The following is a 19,910-nucleotide window of genomic DNA, read 5'->3' as shown; positions in this document are numbered from 1 at the left end:
TATGTATCATCCTAACAAATTATAAGAGTTTCTGGTAAATGTTCATGAATTTTGGATGAGTAAAACTATTTTTCCTGTTTTTAATCCATTAAAAACACAAAAATCATGGAAAAATAGATATACACTTTAAACAATTCCCAAAATATTTTTCTGAGTCTTAAATATAGGGTACAAGCTGCGAAAGATAAGAAATAATATTTTCACATTCCCTAAAGTGGTTTTATGATTTATTAGAGCTAAATAAAAAGAAAATTAAAAACCATACTAAACAGTAACAAAAATCGATGAAACTTTATGATAGATGTTTATTAACTTAAAGGGTCATCCACAAATATTTCCAGAATTTATTTACAAGTTTAAGTATTTTATATGCTTTAACACTCTATTTTATTATTATTTTCATGTAAAAATAAAGAAAATATATATTGAGCTGAAAATTTCCAGAATGCAACTTCAAACAATTTAATAACAATGAAAAATTGTTTTCTTATTTTTGATATCGAAAAACATGCCTAAAGGCTCAAACAATTATAGAGAAAACTTGATTCTTGTGATTTTGGTAAAAATTATTGATGTTACTTTGAGAATTTTTGCAACATGTTCCAAAGGCTTTTGAATCAAGATATTTTTATACCTCTTAATACATGATGTTAAGTGCTCAAGTTAATTTTTCCTTGATTTTTAGTGATGAATAAGATCTTTGAACATGCAATACAAAACTAGTATTCACAAAAAGGTGCTGATTGAGCAACAGTTTTGTAAAAATTGCTAAAAATCGAAATATTTGAATTTTCCAGTGAGGTCAGATGGGTTTGAAAGCTAACTCAAAATATTATATTTCAGAAAAAGAATCCCGAATTTTGGTTAAGAAATGAGTGAGATATGACAGTTTAAAGTCAGGTAAAGAAATCTGGCAGATTGCATGCATGGTGATTGGTTAGAAAAATGAGTTTTCATCATTTCTTTGAGTAAATCTTTTGAAATATTTTAAAAGATATCATGATAAACTTATATTCTAGTCATGTTTCCAGAGATCAAAAGATTAAAACTTATCAAAATGTATACATTCATTTATGAACAAAATTTTGTTTCTCAAAAACTCTTAACTTGAGTTTGATGTTTTAATCCTTAAAATCGATTTTTGCACTAAGATCATGATCATGCAACCTTGTTTATCATACATGCATGGTGTTAAAACACATCCATGATGTTCTAATAATCATTTTAACAAAAAGAAAACAAGTTTGAAGAAGATGAAGAAGTAGAAGTCGATTTTTGAAGTAAAATGCACATGCATGGCTTAAATCATTGTTGTGGATCTTCAAGAGATGTATGTTCTTTACCTTAAATTTATTTGTGGCTTGAAAACCCCTTATGAATCTCCATAATTTCGTGGTTAATAGGCTATGGTTGTGGTGTTTGGAGAAAAAAAATTAGAGAGAAGGTAGAGAGAGTTTTCTAGAGAGAGAAAGAAGAGAGATGTGTGTGTGTTGGAGAATGAGAGTGTGAGAGAGAGATATGGGAAGAGAGGGGTCCGAAATTTTGAGTATAATAACCCTTTCTCATTCATTTTGTTTTATAAAATTTAAGTTATTTTATAAAATATCTAAATTTTATATAAAATGTGCACTAAAATCAAGTTTTTATTCATGAAACATTGATTTTTGACTTATAAATTAAGGATGAATGTTAATGACTTAAATTTTTATTTTCCTTGATTATATTTCCCTGAATTTATTTGTTTTAAGATAATATTATAAGTTTCATAACTATTTTTATAGAATTCTTGATGTTAAACTTTATAAAATTTAAGTTTTAGGGTTTTTAGGGTTTTTGAGAGTTTGTAAAAATTTGGATATCAAAATAAATAGAATATTTGAGACTTTAAATTATCTTATGGTATTATAACTCTTTTATAGTTATAAATAATGTTTGTAATTTATTTTTATCGGTTTATTGGCATTCTATGTAGTGATTCTGAGATTCAAGCGAAATTGAGGAATCAAGTATACTAGTCCTAGTCTTCAACTTTGACTTAAGTTTCTATGAGACTTTGACCTAATTTCTACTTCTAGGTCAAGTGCATGATGTGTGTATATGATTCATGAAAAGGTGTTCGAGTCAAAGAGTGACCCGAATATGGATAGCCTCTACAGTTAAGTAGTTGTAGAATTCACATATCAATGTGAAATCTAAGTACATTATCCATTGTTTCTAGTTGCTTCCAAGTTTCTAGTAGGTTATAACTGAGCTTCTAGTCACTAAATCCAGTATGTGTCGTGCGTATATGTGAAACTAAGTTTATTCAAATCTAGAACCGACTCGAATTTTGACGGTTGTCACAGAACAGATTATAGTTGATCTAAGATTACCTTGGTATTTCAATCATTTCTGTGTTCATGATGTAAGTTCTTCTATATACCGCTTCTGCTCCGATACTTTAACTTCAACGGCTGCTCCTAATCATCAAACTCAACAAATGTATTCGATGAAATAGAAAATTGTGTGGGTTTCCCTTCTCGTGCCCCACTGCTAGTTTGTTGAAGAGTATGACCACTGGAAAGTTAGGATGGAAATATTTTTACTTGGTAAGGAAAAATGTGAAGAAATATGGAGATCTGTGAAAGAAGGTCCTCATGGTCCGGTTAGACAAATGGTGAGAGATGCTGCTGCTACTCTCATGGGCCAAGAACAGCAATGTCCAATACCTCTTACGACATCAGACATCGAAAAGCTTCATGCAGACTAGATTGCATTTTCAGAGATGGTGTTTGGTGTTCCCCGTCTCTCTTTTTGAACATTAAGTTCGTCAAATCTGCCAAAGAGATTTGGGACACTCTTCAAGACTTGTTCGAAGGGTCCGAGAACATGAAGGATAAGCGTCTGACTTCGGTTGTCAATGATTTTGATACCTTCACCACAACTCCCGGTGAATCCGTAGCCTCTGCTTCAAATTGGTACATAATTGTTGTGAACAATATGATTGCACATGGTATAGTAAGAACTCCTCTCGAGTACAATATGAAGTTTATCAATAGCCTCGGAAAAGGCTGGGGGAACGTCAAATCATGTCTTCAGAGTAATGGATCCCTGAAGAAACTGAAGCTTTATCAATTATTTGACGAACTACAAGGCCACGAATCTAACGTTACTCAAACATTAAGAGAACTGTCCGGAGGTCCTCTTGCCTTGGTTAGTTGTGTTAACCCACTAATTCTGAGCCCATCTGTGTCAGATCCTTTTGGAACTATCCCACCAATTTCGCCTATTCAACCAACATTTCCTACACCACCTACTATACCTATTCAGAACCATTCATTTGATGAAAATCTTGATCTCGGTTCAGCTGAGTCTGTACTTCGCTTTCAAAAGGAATTCACACTATTTGTCCATGAAGTACAAACTTACCTGTATTGCAGTCATAAACCTTATCAGAACTGATTTCAAGCCCCTCGTCAAAATAATCCTCAACCATTTCCTAAACCTTCAGAAAACCCACCTGCATAAAGACCTAATGTCACACCCCAAACCAGAATGACGTAAACGTCTTAGGGTGGATGACTTCATGAACAATATCATAACATAATGAATAATAGTGATCAAAGCAACACAACCATCATAATTATAATTGGGAAAATTACATTGTATCCGGATGTTGTTTGTTTCGATTCCAATTACATTACAAAAAAAGAATAGTGTGACGCTTTAACGTTCGTCCTCACAACCTTATAATTACCTTGCTTAATGATTCCCTGAGAATACAAGTAGTTTTGAAAAAGTGTCAAAAATTAAGTTGGTGAGTTCATAAGAGTTTTGTATGCAAAAAATCTGCAACTTCTCGTTGTAAAATGATAGTGTATATTTCCAGAAAATCTAATATTTTCATAAACATGAGTTATAGTCCTAAAAACCCTAAGACCAAAAATGTATAAGTATTGATGTACTTGAGAATAGTATTATGTAGTTTTATTATTATATAAAACAATTTGAACGTATGTTAGCCCCGTAAACCAAATGTATTGTTAATACCCCATGTGAGTTATTATAACTATGCTAAAGACATAGATGGCCTGTTACGACTTTCTTCAGGCATCAGAATGTTATGACATTTGTCACCCCAGACCTTCTGGTCTAGCTGTTGCAAGTGAAGGGTTATGAGCATTCTAACACTCCTATGGTGTACATGCAACCCTAAATATCTAGGATCTATGTTTTCTCTATTATACATGTAAACTTGAACTTTCCAAGGTATTACCCTAACTAGCATACAATCATTGATACTTGGGTAATATAAACAAGTTAGAAGACATACATTTTTATGTAGCTTGATTCCATGGAGCTTAAGAGCCTAGTGCCTCAAGTGTGACACCTCAAATGGTTCACACAACATCACCAACAACTTGGAATAACTTGAGAGAAAAGGTTCCTATGCTCAAATCGGCTAGCCCTCATGTGTACACACACTAGTGCCAATTTCTTGAGCCATGGGGTCCTTATATATGGTGGCTATTAGGGTTACACCATGTAACTCATGTCTTTCCATATTCTTCATGCTCCATGGGTTAAAACCCCCATGGAGTATCCATGGGATACTCCATCGGTTTAGCCCAACATGAAGAACTATGGATCATAAGCCCACATCTATAAGAATGAATGATTTACACAATCAATCCCCATATATTTAATTCTTCTTCTTTTGATCACAAAATTAATTCCAAATTAATTCATGATCGATACTAATTAAATAATATGATTTCATATTAATATATTAGGACTTATAATATATTAACAAATCATAAATATCCTTTTCTCACAAAAGTCTATCCAAAATTGTTCCGATGCCACGCAACCCAAATGGACCCAGCCAATCGGGTCAAGTACATACCGGTTATAGTTATGGACTTAGACACTAATCCAACAGTCTCCCACTTGGATAAGTCTAAAACTATTATTGTGTATGACTTCAAAACCCGACTAGCAATCGTAGCTCTTAAAAGCTGCTGTCGAACTCTAAACAAATCAATGACGCGTCCATTAGATAAGGGATCATGTAACACCCGTGTTTCGGGGCTAAGCATTAATAGATGATGTATTAGTCTAGGTTAACTATTGTAACTCTTTTTGAAGTAATAAAGATGAATTATTTGAGTATTATGTGAATTTGTGTGTTTTATACTTAATTATAAGGTATAATTAATAAAGAATAAAAATAAGCGTCAAAATTAAAGTATGAGATAAACCCGATATCTTTACAAAAAATTGTAGTGGTCGAAACAAGGATCCCGGATATATAAAGAACGCCGAAATCCGAGTTACAACGAAGAAGTTATGACCCGTCGAAGTTTCGCGACGGAACCGACACGACACCGGGAGACGTACAAAATGAATTTATGATAGAGCGGCTTTTAGCCTTAGGTATCTAAATGAAAGTCATAGAAAACGTTAAACCGAGAGTGTGCATAAAAAGAACGCCTAAATCTGAGTTCATATGAGGAAGTTATGATTTTTCAAAGTTTCGGCTTAGCAGTGTACAACCCGAAGTTCGAATATTAGATCGAGCGGTTTTTAGCCGACATAACCTAAACGAGAATCGAAGATCTCGTTAATAGTAGCGTAACGATAAAAAGACAGACGAAAACGGATGTCGGATGAAGAAGTTATGAATTTTAACGGACCAATCCTGTCTCGACCTGTTAAAAATATAACGTTTAAAATAAAGTCAAAATTAGCCGACCAAGTCTACACGAAAGTTGTAGATTACGTTGCCGCCTAAGCGTGGATATAAATAACGTCGAAAACGGAGCTCGTATGCGAAAGATACTAATTTTTGAAGTGAGAGTATGAAATTACGAAGCCTGATGCGAACTCGATGACGTGGCCAAAATCTCAGGCGTTCCTTGTTGCCCACGCCTCGCTTCGGATGGGGACAGCTGGTGCGAGGACTACGCCCAGCATAATGCGAGAACGCCCTGCGTAATCCGAAGGTTGCCTTGAGATGTGAAGTACGCCCCGCGTCGGAAGGAGTTACGCCCCGCGTATAGCTGCATTCCTCGGTCCAGGAGAAGCCACATCGCATCAAGCCATTTCGGACGCATGTTGTACGATGCGAGAGTACGCCCAGTGTACATATTCGGTACACCCAGCATAGACCGAAGCTGGAGCTTATAAATAGGTTGCGAAGGCAGCCTCTTTTCTTCACCAATTTACTCACGATTTCTCTCTCTACTTTCTCTCACTACCCCTAACCCCCCCCCCCCCCTAAAGCCTAGGAAAACCCCTTATCCCCCGAAGGAAGTCCCGGAGATCCCGAAGGCAAAAAGAAAAAGAGTTTTTCGGTTTGAAACTCTGCCCGCGCGGAGCCCGGTTTTCAAGCAAACTTCCCGGTTTCGTCAAAGAAGATTATTTTAAGAAGCGAAGTGCTGTCCGAATCACTCCGTATCAGGTGAGTGCATAGTTACTTTTATCTTACACATAGATATGAAGTATTTTATATAAATTACGTGCTATGTGTGCATATTTAATTGATATCTGTGCTAGATGAAAGATTTAAACTCCTTTGTTTTTCAGATCTAAGATGTAGATGTATTTTATACTTTGAGATCTATGTTGGATGAAAGATATGACTTCTTTCTGTTTAGATTTGAACCTTTTTTCTTCAGATGTAGGCTGTAGGTGTATTTTGTTTTAAGATCTGAACCTTTTTCTTCAGATCTAGGCTGTAGATGTACTTTGTTTACAGATCTGAACAATAGATGTATTTCGTTTTTAGATCTGGACTTTTTTCTTCAAATCTAAAGCTATAGATGTATTTTATATCTACAAAAATGCTGGGTAGAACATGGGTAAATAAATGATGAGGTATGAAAGATGATATAGATGAATATTGGTAGCTGCACCACAACATGTAGATGATTTTGAAACGTGATGTACTATAAAAATCCTAGCAGACGCGCCCATAAGATAATATCGGCAGCTGTGCCTAATAGAGAACGTCATAATCTCGGCAGCTGCGCCTAGATGATAATAGTGGCAGCCGCGCCTAAAAGATAACATTGGCAGTTGCGCCTAATAGATGATATTGACAACTGCGCCTAGTTGAGAACAACACAATCCTGGTAGCTGCGCCTAAAGGATAATATTGGTAGCTGTGCCTAATAGATGACATTAACGGTAATGGACTTCGTGCATATTCCCTAGAGTAGACTTTAGGAATGAATGAATGAAGGATAGTTGATTCTTAATGTAGATCCTTAATAATAAACAAGATAAATGGGATGGGTAATTGGGTTGATTGTGTGATGATTAAACATAATAATTATATTATTGTGGGTTGAAAACCCTATGTACTCACCAGGTTTCCCAAGCTGACCCACTAAGTTTCTTGTATTACAGGTAGTGGCAAAAGCATAGTTGGATGATTTGACGAGAGATTACGGATTTGAGGCCAGGTAGTGTTTTGTGGCCTAAGATGTTTATTTCTTTTTAGTTTATGCTTATGGTCTGTATCGATGATTGACATCCCGAGTTTTTGTAATGTAATGGAAATACATTTCTTTAAGAAATGCTTTGATAAAATTTATATCATATTTTGTTTTGGGAAAAAATTCCGCAATACTTTTCTTAAGAAGTTACTATGATTTTTATTAAAAAGCATAAACGAAATCGGTCTTTTCTGGCCGTAAAAATGGGGATGTCACAGTTGGTATCAGAGCATTAGTTTAAGAGAACTAGGAATTTGTAGGATTGCTAGACTTAAACTTAGAATGTTAAGCGATGATCGTGAGATGAGTGTCTTCCATATTCTAGACACGAGCACTAGTTTATTTTAGGAAGGATGCCTAAAATGCTTTTATGTGCTAAATGCTTTATGTTTGCCTTGTACGCTATTATTTGTTCGGATCTATGGTCTCTTGCCGACCGGATCTGGAAACCTTATGTGTTTAGGATTCTAAGCGTTCAAATACGATATTAGAACTAGCATGTAACGTTTCGGAGTGATAAGGGGAATTTAAACCTCTATCATGAATAAGGATCCAAATTCACCTAAATTGGTGTATAGATCAAAATGGCAAGAACCCGAAGTGGAGATGGAAACGCAAATGGAAACAGGAATCAGCAAGCTCGTCCCGAAGTGCTTGAGCAGGTGCCGATAGTCGAAGTTGTACCTGAGCCAGTCACAATGGCTGGAGTTCAAGCCATGATTCGGGCTATGATGGAGTAACAGAGGGAAGAAATGAGACAACTGTTGGTGAATAACAGAAGTGAACCTTCAATGCCTGCTGAACAACCAGAACCGAATGACGAACGGTCAGAGGAAGGGAATTACAGCCGCACTGTCAGTCAAGTGGAACCCCCAGTGGTGAGAAGGAATGACCCGGAGAGGGAAATCAACAGGGATGGATGTAGGTATAAGAACTTCTTGGGTGCCAAACCACCGATTCTTTCCGGAAGTCCAAAGCCAGTAGAGATTATGGATTGGATCTCCGAAATGGAGATGGTATTTGAAAGCTGCAACTGTAGCAACAAGCAGGAAAACCGTCTTTGAGGTCAGACAACTGAAGACCGGAGTTTTAAGCTGGTGGAAGTTATTAGCAGATACGATGCCACGAGGAGAAGCCCTGAAGATGTCATGGGAAGATTTCTTGGAACAACTGAAGATGTAGTACTGTTCAGAGATAGATCTGATTGATTTTGTGACAACCGTCAAATTCAAGTCTAAGTCAAAGTCAACAAGTCAAAGTCAAAGTCAACAAGTCAAACCGGTCAAACTTAACTAGTACTTGTATGTTAAAAGTTATTCTATGTATAAAATATGTGCATTTGTATGTCAAGAATTCAAGTGTCTCGGAGAATCTATGTGTTTAGCAATGTAAAAACCCTAAAAAGGGAGTAAAACGCATCAAAACACGATTATGGACCCTTTTTGGAACTTAAAACAATCATAAACGAAACATAACGGGGTTTGCGAGCCTTGCATTACAAGATTATAAGATGATAATGGCTAAAAGTAAATCTCTCCCAAATCTCTCCAAGTATGTGAAATCTCTCCCAAATCTCTCCAAGTATGTGAAATCTCTCCCAAATCTCTCCAAGTATGTGAAATCTCTCCCAAATCTCTCCAAGTATGTGAAATCTGTCCAAATATGTGAAATCTCTCCCAAATCTCTCCAAGTATGTGAAATCTCTCCAAGTATGTGAAATCTCTCCCAAATCTCTCCAAGTATGTGAAATCTCTCCCAAATCTCTCTCAAAATCTCTCTCAAATTTTTATAGCCATTCGGGTCATCCCGACCCTTAAATTGGCCAAAAACCGCTTGAAACATGAAGTTTTATTCAAAAACAGCTAAATAGAACCGAAACCCTCTTAGGAACCGAATCTCTTAGGAACCAAACCTCTTAGAGCCGAACCCCTCTAATAGGACCGAAGCCCCTCAGAAGCGAACTTGTCAGAAGCTAACTTGTTAGAACCGAACCCACCTTCTCGTACCGAACTCAGTAGACCGAAATGGACCGAACCAGGGTGCAACCAAAATAGGCCGAGCCCTCGGTCTATTTCGCTTCCCTCACCACTTCGGACCGAGACCCCACCTTCGGTCCGTTCTCCCTTCTCTCGGTTCCTTCTCCCTTCTCTTCGGTTCTCACCTCCTAAGAGCCGAACCTCGCAGGTTCGCTCCTTAATGCCCGGTTTTCGACAACTTTCGCTTCCTAAGCCCGTTTTTGACGGGATTTTTTCACCAAATTCATATTTTTACCATTTTAAACCCCCAAAACTCATATTTTATTTGTCTCTCAAGGATTTATTAATTAAAAATCATTATTTTATATTAAGAGGAGTATTCTACTCCATAAGTGGGTCAAGTGTGCCCACTTACCTCCATGTGTCATCCTCTCATTAGCCCAATCTTATCCACATCACACAAACCAAGGTAAACATCATTTCAACTTGCAAATTGCTCCATCAACCTCCTCTATATAAAGAAATCCCTGGAGGATTTCTTGGTTTACCTTGATCATTCCAAACTTACACACTTCTTAACACCTCAAGAAAGCTTCTTTTCTCTCTACTTCCCACCACTTTGTGCTAGTGTTCTTGAGCTACTACTTCACTTTTTGGTAAGTATTCCATCTAAACTCAAGTGTTATTCCACATTTTCATAAAACTCTTGGATCCTCGACACACATTTAACACCAAAAATCGTTCTTAGGATCATCCAGTACTTCACTTGTTCATCAAATGTTCTTGACTTGATACTCCTCGTCTTCGACCTTCCGTTCTTCAAGAAATCACTCAAGGTGAGTTCATACCCCTACATTTTCCCGTTTTCTTTACTTTTCAGGGGGGCAATACAAGTTAAAACACCAAAACATATTTGAAACTTAACTTGACAACTTACAACAGAAAAGTTGTGACCTGTTCACGAACTGATTTACCCAACTTAAACTTAATATTTTTCAAAACTGTTTAATATGCAAATAGTTCAGGTTTATACCTTTAAAATGACTACTCGCACATCTACATACGATCTTTCTACAATTTATGGTGATTTTTACAAAACTGCCTATCACTGCAGCATCAACGTCGGACCAGGTTGTGAAGATGACCATTTTCACCCTGGTTTGAGACCACCAAAAATTATAGGAACATTTATGAATACAGTAGACTCTTTTTCCAAACTCTCCGAGTTTATGGATTCAGTTTTCGACTTACGATGATTTTTCTATAAATATTCTAAAACAGTGACAGTTTAGGGTAAAACTGTCAAACACAAGTTTAAGAGTTATTCACACATTGTAACATGCTGAGCAAGGTGTGTACGATTTACACTTAGTATTTTAAATGTCATTTTATGGAAATACAAAGACATGCATAACAAGGTTTCATTCAAACACACAACACTTTTGATAAACTATAATAGGTATAGTTTGAGCACTTCGTCTAACAAAGAAAACAGTAACACAATCGATTTATAAAACGGGTATTTCATTACAAATTACGTGAACTTGTTAATAAATAAATTTGTGAGACATTCTCCTTCGGGGGTACTCTTAAGTACCACAGTAAATTCCTGTAGTTATAATCAGAATCTCCAGGAAGGACAGCGTGATAGTTGTGTATATATCTATATTGAGTCTGACAAACCCGCACCTAAGCTGCTTGCAACAGCTAGACCGGCAGGTCTGGGGTGACAAGTGTCATAACATTCTGACGCCTGAAGAACGTCGAGTACGAGGACTTCGAGTTTTAGTATGGTTATAACATCTCACATGGGAAATTAACAAAACACAAAGTTCACGGGGATTTAAGGAGTTTTATTTAAATATAAAACCACACACACACAAGTATGACGATTTACTTTCATACACTAAGTCTTGGTTCAGTTAAGACTATAACAACCCTTTAGAAAATATTGGATTTTCTGGAAACAAACTTGTAACAAACAAAAAGGAACATCATTCATTTTTCATTCATAAATTCCTTATGAACTCACCAGCTTTATGCTGATACTCTTTCAAAAACAACTTGTATTCTCAGGTAATCAGTAATACAGGTAACCACAAGATTTTTGAAGGCAAGACGCTAAGGCGCATATTTCTTTTGAACTATTTTGACATCATATGTAATTTATTTGGAACATGTATTTTTGCAACGATGTAACCTTTTAAATTATATTTATGATGGTTGTGTTTACTTTCTTCACTATGGTTATGATACTGAGCATGGCGTCCTCCACCCCCGAACGTTTCCGCCGTTCTGGTTTGGGGGTGTGACAGATTGATATCAGAGCTTTGTTTATAATGAACTAAGTATATCGAACCACGTAAGATATACAAACTATAAATACAACGGGACAAAATTCTCTGACGTAGCTATTCAAAAGTACTTTAAAATAAGAATTAATATTTTAATAAAAGTATTCGCACAATCGCACATACTAATTCAATATCATAATAGCAATAACATAAAAGTATCAAGACAAGTTGAACACCATGATTCAGCTTCGGGGTATGTAGTCAGATCTTCGATGAATATAGTCTGATCAACTATATTTAGCCAAGGTAGGACCAATGTATGCCGAAGAAGGATCATGATGAACAACAAGTCTTCAACTAACCAAAAAACTTCGAGAATCAAACATAAAAATACTATAGGAGTATTTTAACTCAAAAAGCGTAATAAGCACATTATAAATTGCGATAACTAACTTCTTATTCCTAAAATTTCTCGCGACATCCTTCTTATCCCTATTCTCGTACAGGCACAATGGCATGATTTCACTTACCGGGCGATCCCTATTTCCCCAACCAAGGGAATGTCGGTTGGATTGTGGAAGACCCAGAGGAAGATCCCGAAGAAGAACCCATGGAGGATGAGGATCCCATGGAAGAAGAAGAATATGTGGACGACGAAGAGGAATAAGACTCAGATGGAACCGACTCCGAACCCGAAGTTTACAATCCACATCCTGCCCCTATTCCTCCGCAACACTTCCAAGGCCCGACGCCCCAATGGGCCGAAACCATACATCGATGGAGCCGAGAGCAAGGTCAACGACCTCCCTATGACATGCAACGAGGTTTCTACGATCTCAACAGAGGAGGGTCAGCCGACCGAGCCCTCCCTGTCATAGTTCACCGTGTCACACGCCACGAAAAGCAAACAAGAGTTAACACCCGACATCTCATGGAAGTTGGTGCCACCAGCCAAGTCAACTCCGTTCGCCTTCGCCGGTTGGATGACGACCACGATCGAACTCGAGACCGCACCGAACTTCTTCGACGGGAAATGGCCGCGACCCGAACTGAAGTGCAAGAACTCCAAGAACATCGAGCCACTCTAGAAGGACGTCTACACTTCGTGCTCCTTAGAGCTTCAACCGCCGCAAGTAGTGTTTGCACTGCTCGCTCCAGTTTAATATAACTTTGAGGATAAATATTACTATTATTTTCTAGTATTTTATGTCCGATCTCACGATTTAAGTGTTTACACTTCCGGGATCAGTTAGGCGGTCCAAATTTTCCCATGCATTGATGTAGCATAGACCCCTAGTCGGGTCAAATTTTCCCCAATATTGTATACTAAGTTATATCAGTGAAATTGACACGCTATTTGCTTTATTACATCAAGTTCATGGCAAGGGTTGTTTTCAGACTAAATTTACTGGTGTCCGATTTATGATAGTTTGGTGTATAAATCACAGTTATATATAATTACGACCATGTCGACCTAGAAATGGTGGTTCCGCCTTGGATCCTGTTCCTTGTTTGGTTGTGGGCCCAGGGCAGACCCATTGAATCAAAACTATCAACATTCATAAAGTCTATATTTCATTATCTATAGACCTCTAGTATGAATGGATTCATACAAAATCCTTACATGTCGGAATCATGATGCATATAAAGAACTAATAATGTTTAGTTTTAACTCTCGACTTGTGAGTATTATCAAAGACTTATTGTCTTTTCATTCTTGATATGGCAGAAAATACCACCTCGTAGAAATCCTAGACGCGGCGGTGCCGCAGGAGCTGCAGCACCACCACCACCTCCACCGCCCCCTCAGTTCGACCCAACAATGTTCCAGGCTGCCGTGACGGCCGCAGTGGCAGCCGTGATAGCCCAAATCAACCCTAGTAATTCAGGAGTTGCAGGTAGTGGTGCCTCAAATTCTAATAACAGGGACGGCCAGGGACGCTCGAGAGAGTGTACCTACAAAGACTTTACTAACGGCAAGCCCAAAACCTTCAACGCAAGCGGAGGTGTCATAGCGTTGCTACAATAGTTCGAGAAAACCGAGACCATTTTTGAAATATGCGCATGCCCTGAAGCAAGCAAGGTCAAATTTGCTGCATGAACATTCTTTGAAAGGGCCCTCACCTGGTGGAAGGACCACATCAAAGCACTAACGCTCCCGGTGGCTAATTGGATAACATGGGAAGATTTGAAAACCATGTTAATGAAGGGGTACTGCCCCAGGGGCGAGATACAGAAGTTGGAAGAAGAATTTTGGGGTCTCAAAAAGACAGGCTCTGACATCCTGTAGTACACCTCAAGGTTCATCGATCTATCCATGTTGTGTTCCGGGAATGTTCCTACGGAAAGCAAGAAGGTGGAAAGGTACATATGGGGATTATCTCCCCAAATTCAAGGAAACGTATTGGCCTCAAAGCCAATTTACCTTTGACAGTGCCAAGGAACTGGCACAGCAACTTATCGACCATAAAGCCAGCCATGGCACCGTGACGACCACCTCCGATCAAGCAAAAGGGGGAAACAACAAAAGGAAGTTCTGGGATAAGAAGAAGGGTCAACCTGCTCAAGACCCTGCCAAGAAACAACAAGTGGTTGCCGTGCACGCTGCCACAACCACTACCAACCCAACTCCGATAAGGCAATACGCCGGGAACCTACCCAAGTGCAACAAGTGCAACTATCACCACAACGGTGCATGCCGTGAAATGCATTGCACCAACTGTAACAAAAAGGGGTACACCGCCCGATTTTGTAGATCTCCGGTCCAACAGAACGCACAAGCCGCCAACGTCGGAGCAAGTTGAACCTGCTATGGTTGTGGAGAAGCAGGACACCTCAAACGTAACTGCCCAAAGGCAAGAAACCCCAACCCCGGCGAAGTGGGCAGAGTTCTGGCGATAGGTCATGAGGAAGCCGTCGCAGATCCAACTATGGTTACCGGTACGTTCCTCCTCAGCAATACATACGCATGCATTCTTTTCGATAGTGGCGCGGCGAAAGGCTTCATGAGCCACCAATTTAAACGCTTGCTTAAACAAACACCACAAACACTAAAAGACAGATTCACCGTACAAATGGCTAATGGAAAAACAGAGAAAACTAACGATATTTACACCGGGTGTACCCTCACCTTAAACAATCACCCTTTCCAAATCGACCTTATGCCGGTCACCATAAAAAGTTTCGATGTTATCATTGGCATGGATTGGTTATGTCCTCACCATGCGGAATTCCTATGTCACGAAAAGGCCGTTCACCTTAATCTGCCGGGTGGCGAAACTCTCGTTGTCTATGGCGACAAACCTAGCTCAAACTTTCAGATCATCTCTTGTGTCAAGGCTCAAAAGTATCTCGGCAAGGAGTACCACGCCTTCCTAGCCCACATCGTAGACAAGGAACAAGGGGTGAAAGACATCAAGGACATTTCGGAGGTCTGTAATTTCCCCGATATATTCCCGGAAGACCTTCTAGGAGTGCCCCCTCCTCGACAAGTCGAATTCTAAATCGACTTAATTCCTGGAGCTACCCCCGTAGCCAAATCGCCATACCGTCTAGCCCCAGCCAAAATACAGGAATTATCCAGTCAATTAAACGAACTACTGAACAAAGGTTTCATTAGGCCAAGCTTCTCGCCTTGGGGAGCACCGGTCTTGTTCGTCAAGAAAAAGGATGGATCGTTCCGTATGTGCATTGACTACCGTGAATTAAACAAACTCACCATTAAAAATCGATACCCTTTGCCTCGAATCGATGACCTCTTTGACCAGCTACAAGGAGCAAGTTTCTTCTCGAAGATTGACCCTAGATCTGGGTACCATCAACTACGAGTTCAAGAGGAGGATATTCACAAGACAGCTTTCAGAGCGCGCTATGGTCACTACGAGTTTGTAGTGATGCCTTTCGGCTTAACTAATGCACCCGCATCGTTTATGGACCTGATGAATCGGGTGTGTTGACCTTACTTAGACAAGTTCGTGATTGTTTTCATCGATGATATACTATTCTACTCCCGAAGTAAGGATGAACACAGCCAGCATTTACGTCAAGTCATGGAGACGCTGAGGGCGGAGAAATTGTATGCAAAATTCTCAAAGTGCGAATTCTGGATTCGAGAAGTGAATTTCCTCGGACATGTAGTCAGCAAGGAAGGAATCCATGTGGACCCTTCAAAGATCAAGGCGATTGAAAGTTGGGCAGCACCAACAACACCCACGGAGATCCGACAATTTTTAGGACTCGCCGGTTACTATCGAAGGTTCATTCAAAACTTCTCCAAAATCGCAAAACCATTCACCACCTTGACTAAAAAAGGAGTGACTTTTGTCTGGGGGTTAAGCAAGAGGCTGCGTTCCAAACACTGAAACGAACTCTGTGCAGTTCTCTGATCTTGTCCTTACCAGATGGAACCGAAGACTTTGTGGTTTATTGTGATGCGTCAAACCAAGGTCTAGGATGTGTGTTAATGCAACGAGGAAAGGTCATTGCATACGCCTCAAGACAACTGAAGAAACACAAGGTAAACTACACGATGCACGATCTCGAATTTGGAGCAGTAGTTTTCGCCCTAAAAATCGGGAGACATTATCTACGTCACTAAGTGCACTATCTTCACCGATCACGAAAGCCTTCAGCATATCCTCAATCAAAAAGAACTCAACATGAGACAAAGACGATGGGTGGAATTACTAAACAATTACGAATGTGAGATTTGTTATCACCCCGGAAAAGCCAACGTGGTTGCAGACGCCTTGAGCAGAAAAGAATACCCACGCCGCCGAGTAAAGGCGTTAACCATGACAATCCATTCCCACCTGTCCGCACAAATCAAAGAGGCACAAGAAGAAGCCTTGAAGCCAGAGAACGTGACAGGTGAAGCGTTGAGAGGAATGGACAAAAATCTTGAAGTCAGGGATGACGGCGTTCGTTGATTCATGAATCGGATCTGGACACCAAAATTTGGTCGATTCAGGGACGTTGTCATGAACAAAGCTCATAAAACTCGCTGCTCAGTGCATCCCGACTCAGACAAGATGTACTTAGACCTCAAGAAGCTGTATTGGTGGCCGAACATGAAAGCCGAAATAGCTACCTTTGTGGGCAAGTGCCTAACTTGCGCCAAGGTCAAGGTAGAGTATCAAAAGCCCACGGGACTACTTCAACAACCACAGATACCCGAGTGGAAGTGGGAGCGAATTACGATGGATTTCATTACCAAATTACCCAAGACAACGGGTGGACTTGACACCATTTGGGTAATCGTCGACAGATTAACCAAATCCGCACACTTCCTACCAATAAAAGAGACAAACAAAATGGAGAAACTAACAAGGATCTACATTAAAGAAGTCGTGCGACTTCACGGAGTACCGATATCCATTATCTTCGATAGAGATAGTCGGTTCACATCACGATTCTGGCAGTCACTGCAGAGATCTCTGGGAACTAGGCTGGACATGAGTACAACCTACCACCCACAGACTGACGGGCAGAGTGAAAGAACCATTCAAACATTAGAGGACATGCTAAGAGATTGTGTGATAGACTTTGGTAAAGCTTGGGATACTCATTTACCTCTTATCGAATTCTCATACAATAATAGTTATCACACTAGCATCAAAGTTGCTCCGTTCGAAGCCCTCTATGGCCGTAAATGCAGATCACCCCTATGTTGGGCTGAGGTGGGCGATACGCAACTAGCAAGAGGGCAAGTCCCTAACAGCGCACTCACTGGCCCGGAGATCATAAAGGAAACAACCAAAAAGATCATCTAAATTCGAGAACGAATGAAGGCTTCACAAGACCGACAAAAGAGCTACGCGAACAAGAGATGAAAACCTTTGGAGTTCCAAGTTGGGGATCGAGTACTTCTAAAAGTATCACCTTGGAAGGGATTAATACGTTTCGAAAAACGTGGGAAACTAAATCCAAGGTATATCGGACCATTTAAAATCCCTGCCAGGATTGGCCCGGTGGCATACAAGCTATGATTACCACAGGAACTCAATCACGTTCATCCTACCTTTCATGTGTCAAACCTGAAGAAATATTTGTCTGATGAGACCCTCGTCATTCCTTTGGAAGAAATTGAGATCAACGAGAACCTACACTTTCTAGAGGAACCTGTTGAAATCATGGACCGAGAGGTCAAATCGACGAAACAAAGCCGCATTCCCATCGTAAAGGTCCGCTGGAACGCCAAGCGAGGACCCGAATTTACTTGGGAACGTGAGGACCAAATGAAACAAAAGTACCCACATCTATTCCCCAACCCTTGAAGTCCCACTCAAAATGCAAATTTCGGGACGAAATTCCTTCTAACAGGTGGATAATGTGACAACCGTCAAATTCAAGTCTAAGTCAAAGTCAACAAGTCAAACCGGTCAAACTTAACTAGTACTTGTATGTTAAAAGTTATTCTATGTATAAAAGATGTGCATTTGTATGTCAAGAATTCAAGTGTCTCGGAGAATCTATGTGTTTAGCAATGTAAAAACCCTAAAAAGGGAGTAAAACGCATCAAAACACGACTATGGACCCTTTTGGGAACTTAAAACAATCATAAACGAAACATAACGGGGTTCGCGAGCCTTGCGTTACAAGATTATAAGATGATAATGGCTAAAAGCAAATATTTCCCAAATCTCTCCAAGTATGTGAAATCTCTCCAAGTATGTGAAATCTCTCCCAAATCTCTCTAAGTATGTGAAATCTCTCCCAAATCTCTCCAAGTATGTGAAATCTCTCTCGAATTTTTATAGTCATCCGGGTCATCCCGACCCTTAAATTGGCCAAAAACCGCTTGAAACAGGAAGTTTTATTGAAAAACAGCTAAATAGGACCGAAACCCTCTTAGGAACCGAACCTCTTAGGAACCGAACCTCTTAGAGCCGAGCCCCTCTAATAGGACCGAAGCCCCTCAGAAAAGAACTTGTCAGAACCAAACCCACCTTCTCGGACCGAACTCAGTACACCGAAATGAACCGAACCAGGATGCAACCGAAATAGGCCGAGCCCTCGGTCTATTTCGCTTCCCTCACCACTTCGGACCAAGACCCCCACCTTCGGTCCCTTCTCCCTTCTCTCGGTTCCTTCTCCCTTCCCTTCGGTTCTCACCTCCTAAGAGCCGAACCTCGCAGGTTCGCTCCTTAATGCCCGATTTTCGACTACTTTCGGTTCCTAAGCCAGTTTTTGACGTTTTTGACGGGATTTTTTCACCAAATTCATATTTTTACCATTTTAAACCCCCAAAACTCATATTTTTATTTATTTCTTAATTAAAAATCATTATTTTATATTAAGAGGAGTATTCTACCCCACAAGTGGGTCAAGTGTGCCCACTTGCCTCCATGTGTCATCCTCTTATTAGCCCAATCTTATCCACATCACACAAACCAAGGTAAACATCATTTCAACTTGCAAATTTCTCTAGCAACCTCCTCTATATAAAGAAATCCCTGGAGGATTTCTTGGTTTACATTGATCATTCCAAACTTACACACTTCTTAACACCTCAAGAAAGCTTCTTTTCTCTCTACTTCCCACCACTTTGTGCTATTGTTCTTGAGCTACTACTTCACTTTTTGATAAGTATTCCATCTAAACTCAAGTGTTATTCCATATTTGTATAACACTCTTGGATCCTCGACACACATTTAACACCAAAAATCGTTCTTAGGATCATCCAACACTTCACGTGTTCATCAAGTGTTCTTGACTTGATACTCCTCGTCTTCGACCTTCCGTTCTTCAAGAAATCACTCAAGGTGAGTTCATACCCCTACATTTTCCCATTTTATTTAGTTTTTAGGGGGGGGGGGGAATACAAGTTAAAACACCAAAACATATTTGAAACTTAACTTGACAGCTTACAACGGAAAAGTTGTGACCTGTTCACGAACTGTTTTACCCAATTTAAACTTAATATTTTTCAAAACTGTTTAATATGCTAATAGTTCAGGTTTATACCTTTAAAATGACTACTCGCACATCTACATACGATCTTTCTAGAATTTATGGTGATTTTTACAAAACTGCGTATCACTGCAGCATCAAAGTCGGACGAGGTTGTGAAGATGAACATTTTCACCCTGGTTTGAGACCACCAAAAATTATAGGAAAATTTATGAATACAGTAGACTCTTTTTCCAAACTCTCCGAGT

This window comes from Lactuca virosa, chromosome 4 (assembly GCF_052849685.1).
Source record: "Lactuca virosa cultivar CGN04683 chromosome 4, Lactuca_virosa_CGN04683_v6, whole genome shotgun sequence".
NCBI lineage: Eukaryota > Viridiplantae > Streptophyta > Magnoliopsida > Asterales > Asteraceae > Lactuca > Lactuca virosa.
The sequence above is the reverse complement of the archived record's forward strand: the minus strand, read 5'-3'. Positions refer to the sequence as shown.